Raw genomic sequence first — 6,000 nt, 5'->3', positions numbered from 1 at the left:
TGGCTCTAAACCCTTGACTGCTCAGTCACCCTGAATAAGCACAACTTTGCTCCATCCCTGCTGTCTACTGTTTACATGCATATTGCATCTTGTGAACACATATAGGCATGTCACTTTAATTTCTGAGAAAGTCCACAAGCTACGCCACAGACAAGTGAAGGATACACGAGGCAGTCATCATGCGTGAGCAAACGTGTATTTAAAAGCAAGTATATTTCTGATTACATACTCTCTGGGCTAGTGGAGAATTACAACAAGCACCCAGCGCTCTGGAGAATTGTCAACGGTTGGAAATTGTCAATGGCATTTTTGGACCATCAGCTCAGAAGTACCCATTTTTTGCTTCCATTTCTGCTCACAGAAAAGCTTTTCTTTTTCTATCCCTTACATTTGTATAATTGACGTTTCCTCTTTTGTCGTTCATCCAATTTTTCCACTGATTTTTCTGGTTGTTGCAGTGTTGAACATCAGGTCAACACTTGATCATATACTGTAGAACAATGTCAGGTTTGTGATACAAACCAGTACTTTGGATATGCACATGGACATTGCTTTCAGCTTCACTGATGGTAAGACAGAGAAAGCGTGAGAAAAAACGCTGTTCCTGAATGACTGCAGCATGTGGAACAGCAGGACACAATCTCGATTCACATACTGTACAACAAAGTCATAAAACCTGAAATGAATCTCACGTAGGAACATTCAAATCAGTGTTTCCCAGCACTCCACAAAAAGCCCCCTGCCTTCAAGTACAACAATTTTTTCTGCCTCATATCGCATCTCCTGCTGTCATCTCAGACAGCTTACATTTCCACAAAACAGACAAACTATTTCTTTCTAGGCAGTGAAACAGACAAACACGTGTTGATGATCTGTAACAGGTCAAAACGTGTGATTCCTTTGTGCTCTAACTCGGGCGGATATGGATCTTTCTCTCTCTCTCTCTCTCTCTCTCTCTATGCTTCGGCACATGCTGTTCTCTTTTGAGGCACGGGACAAGGCTCGCTAGTCTTTGAAATGTCCTAAAATGTGTGTCTGCTCTCCGGAACTGACCCGAATGTGTCTCTTTAGGTTTTACAGACCAAAACATGTCTGTCTAGACTTTCTGAGAGACAACAGTTTCTTATTTCCTTCAAGGTTCTTTCAGGGTTTGTCCCTGTGGAAAAAAAAACATTATCACAAAAGGCTTTTAGAAAACACTCCAAGTAGACCCATTTACCTCTATGGACTCTATAAACTCTATATCTTTTAGGGCTAGAACCCTTAAGCATTTAAAGATTCCTTAAGTACGTTTCCTAAGAAAAACGTAAAATGTGAACTAGATATACATGTAAACGTAAACTAATAGATTTAGCTCACTAGGCTAAGAAGAAATGGCTCTTTGTACACACTTAAGTCGCAAAAAAGCAACATAGCATCCCTTAAGGGTTCTTTGGTCATCTCTCTGGGTAAAGCCATTAAATATTTTATTGTATCTTAGCTTTGATATCAAACATGCTTCTGACTTCTTTACATTTACACAAACCAGCCACAAACCACTTGTTTCTGCTGGTGGCCGTGTGCTGTCTAGCAAGCTAACAGTTCTATCAACCTACACCTACCAGATGCAGCAACAATCTCCTCTACTTCCTTCCAAGCTTTACGTTTATTTGTACTACACCACACATTTAATGAGATGCCATTATTTCAGTAATCAAATTAAACCCCAGCAAAAAGTTTTACTTTAGTTTTTTGTGACTCAAATTGTCAAGTTGTCAGGAACTGAAGAAACATCATCACAAACATCTCTATACACTTTTAAACTGAATAAAGTCTCTCTAGAATCCTAACTGAAGTCTTTTTTGGTCAAGGAACAAGTATGAACATATGTCATGCCTTAGGAATGGACTGAAGCATTTCTTGCCTAAAATATGTGTCTCTATAGCAGACAGCAGTCTGATCGATCAGTTCCTATGCTCTGCAATGGCCTGTCCCAGGCAAAGATCTACAACAGGCTGAGACGTGTATATACAGTAGGCTCCGAAATGGACACAGGCCAAATATTTGTCCCTGTAAAACCTGAAATTTGGCGAACAAGGACGAAATATATCCATTGGCCGCTTTCTTCATCTTAGAAGTAAGAGAAGGCGACTTAGAAAGAGGCTGTTATACAAGAATGAGGGGTCTTCAGCTGTCCCTTTGGGGAACCCTAAATGTCCCTACATAGAAATGCAGAACATCAAAGAGCCCCAGATGAACAGGAGTCTATTTAGCACCAAGATATTATTTTTAAAAAAATGTTAGTTGAGTACTCAAAAAAAAAAATAATTCTGTAAGGTTTCACTTCGAGTGCTTAGCTTAAAAATCCCTGTAGCGATAGGAAAACCCTGATGCAGAGTTCCACATACAGCCACTTCATGGTTGCTATGGAAACACACTGTTGTGTTTTGCAGGTCAAGCGGGAATTTGTTTGGAGTGTAAGTAAAGACTTCAGCAAGCGTGCACATATTCGATGATTCAGAGGTCTTTCCATATCTCGTTTCCTTTTAAAGCGACTGAGCTCATGCACACAGCTGACTGTTAAATTCAATCTGGACGCAGCGTTAAATTACACGTTTGTCTAATTTCACATTAATGATCGCAATTTATAATATGAGTGCTGCTTTTTAAAAAAAACAATGCTCCAAGCTTCAGGAAGGAAAATCTAGAGTGAAGATGGAGACCTGCTAGCCAGCGTCTAGCCACGTGAAATTTTTCACCTGTCACACCTCAAAGGCCCACTAGTGGCCGCCAAACTGAAGAAATATTTATGCTAATTTTCCTAAGGTAAGTGAATGCTCTGATTGTGATAGGCTGCCCTTATTCTAATTCATACTTTATATTATCTTGACTTTGTAATCATATTTTTAGGTATCACATTGCTATTTCATCTGTAATTGATTTAAATCCTTTAAAAAAGCTGAGCCACTAAGAAAACACTCAGCACTCTGAGTGTACAGACATCACAGACACAGACATCATTTTGTCTTGTAATTCTTCTGCTTCTCAATACACTTTGTCCGCCAAACAGGTGAACGTCTGATGGAGTGAAATCAGGAGTCAGAGTCGACATTGTGGGCAAAATTGTACAAACATGCATTGTCACAACACCCTTGGACATCAGTCCTCTGTGTTCAATTCAAAGTTTGGTCTTCAGGAGTCTCACTTTAACGAGCAGTGTTGATAGTTGAACCTTTTTTCGGATGGTGCTCCAATACTTCTGGCCCTTGAGAATTCCGCAAACTGTAAGCATTGATGAATTTTCCAGCTGATGGTCGACTTTTTAACTTTTTCCCATGGGTTTTGAGATTTTAGCAAAGTTTACAGTATATAAACCAAATTGAACCAGTATGTCATTTATACTTACATTTTAAGCAAAAAAAGAAAAAGTAAACCTCAGAAAGTTTAATGTGAAAAAAAAGAGACAGACAAGGAGACTAAAGGAGACCTGTAGTAGACATGAATGTCTATAAATGAACAGAGATGTCATATTGCTCATCATGGAAGCAGAAGCTTCATGCCGGAGAAGACCAAACATGCCTACAGAAAATGTTTTCAGTATACGTTTTTGAAATGAGTTTCTGCTAAAACCACAAGAAAAAAGTATTTTCTTAATCACCATAATGAATTAGGAACTCTATCTAAAAAAATTTAAAACTAATAAAGCATTTAAATTCATAGAATCTGTAATTATTTTATGTATGTGTAGAGAAGGCACCAAAACATGAGTGCACGCATCTCAAAAATGAGTACATATAACAGAGTATGTGGACATTAGACACTGAGGGCCTGGCTATTACACACACACACACACACACATACATACAATTACCATGCAATAAGAGTTGGAATTTGGTCTGGTCACATTTCATTTAGCAACATCAATATTACGCACACGCTGAAGGCATGTTTATCTTCACTGTTTTACTTTCTGTTAAAACCCTGACTGGACATGTGTGGAGACGGAAAGAAAAACTCGATCAGTATTCCTTCCTAAAGTCTCCAACATTAAAAAGAAAGGCCTTATTTTAGAACTATTTACCCAACCCTTTTTGCGAACACTTTCTTCCCTTGTGCATGTCTCCCCCTTGTGGAAGTACGCTATAAAACACAAACTACAGACCATTATTTAATAAATGTACAGTAGATTGCACTGTCGTTCTCTGGTATGAGGATAATATAGTGCATACATATTGAATGAAAGAAGTGATATGGTACCACATGACACGTAAAGGGTAGGACTGGGAGCGCATCAGCATAAAAGCCGAAAATCCTCCGAGACGTTCGTGTACAATGCGAGTTCTGTGGTTGTGCTGGAGGAAACGCCTTGCTGATGAGAGCGGTCAGAGGAGAAGAACCAGACTGCTCTGAGCTGACAGGATGGCTACGGTCATTAAAATGAAACTCTGTTAAATAAACCTGTATTAAACAAAATGTAATATCTATTTTTCTTGAACCACAGTGCTGTTCAGTTCATTTTCAGTACTATGTTTTAACTTTTAAATGTTCAATCAAAATCTTACCTTGAAATCATTTATTTGTTCTTTCTCCATACAGATGTTCCTGTGGAGGGTTGCGGCCGGCCTGGAGCCTATCCCAGGGAGCTCAGGGCACAATCACAAGGAACAAGTGAACACATACACGCACAGAAACACATGGAGAAATAGTTTGGAGATTGTGTCAATGATTTCTATACAGTACAAATACTTTATCTCTCAATCTAGTTCAGTACATTCTGTACAGGGGGAAGACTGCTGACTTAACAACTGTCCGTAAGACGATCAGAACGTCGTATCTAAGCATATTTGCTTTGCTGAATTAGCTTTTTAATTTAAACTCGACCAACACTATTATTATATTATATGGAATTGCATGTTTACAGTGCTGTGAAAAAGTATTTGATCTGATCTTTTTAGTTTTTTTGGCTATTCATCACACTTGAATGATTCAGATCATCAAACTAATTTTAATATCACACAACGATAACCCGAGGAAAGCCAATTGTTTTATGATGTTTTTAAATGATTTTTTTTTATCATAATATAATAATTTAATGGATTAAGGGGAAAAAAGCTGTCCAAACCTCTAAACCCAATAACTAGTCTGCCACCTATTGAACTTCAGATCATTGCCAAGTGCGCATGAGTTTGAGGTCACAAACTGATGACTGGGCATCCTCCTTCAGTATTTTTGATAGAGCGCAGAATTCATCATTCCATCAATCATGGCAAGTTGTCCAGGTGCTGAAGCTGCAAATCAGCCTCAGATCATCACACTACCACTATGCAACACTGCTTTACACCTTCGAAAAAGTTAAATATTCAGTCCACAGAATATTTGGCCAAAAGTCTTGAGGATGGAACATTTGTGGAACATTTTAACCCTTACCAGATTGATACACGTCAATTACTTTGTTTCTCATCTGTTGTTAAATTTCTTTAGATCACGACATGATGTGAGACCTTTTAGCATGCTACACTTTGTCAGACAGGTTTTATACAAGTGAGTTATTGATTCAACAGGACTGGCAGTAATCAGACCTGTTAATTACAGTTCATTTATGATTTAGCAACAGGGAGCAATTAGTTTTTCCCATAGGGCCAGGCAGATTTGGACAGCTTTTTTCCTTAATAAATGAAATGAAATCATAATTTAAAAACTGCATTTTGTATTTACTCATCCTTGTGTAATATTAACAACAGTTTAAATCATTCAAGTGTGACAAATATGCAAAAATTAAAAGATCAAGAAGGGATCAAATGCATTTTCATAGCACTACACTGCATGCTGATTTACGTATTGGGACAAAACTGTGAGAGAAAATCATCCAAAATTCTCACTCACTCACTCATTTTAGCACTTATCCCCTACAGGGTCACAGGAGGCTTGGCACCTATCCCAGGGGACTCGGGTAACAAGGCGGACACTCGACAGGTCAAGCATGCAATTTGTTCACTATAGACAATCTGGGAATTCCAATTA

Source organism: Clarias gariepinus, chromosome 3 (genome assembly GCF_024256425.1).
Source record: "Clarias gariepinus isolate MV-2021 ecotype Netherlands chromosome 3, CGAR_prim_01v2, whole genome shotgun sequence".
NCBI lineage: Eukaryota > Metazoa > Chordata > Actinopteri > Siluriformes > Clariidae > Clarias > Clarias gariepinus.
This window is presented reverse-complemented; position numbering follows the sequence as displayed.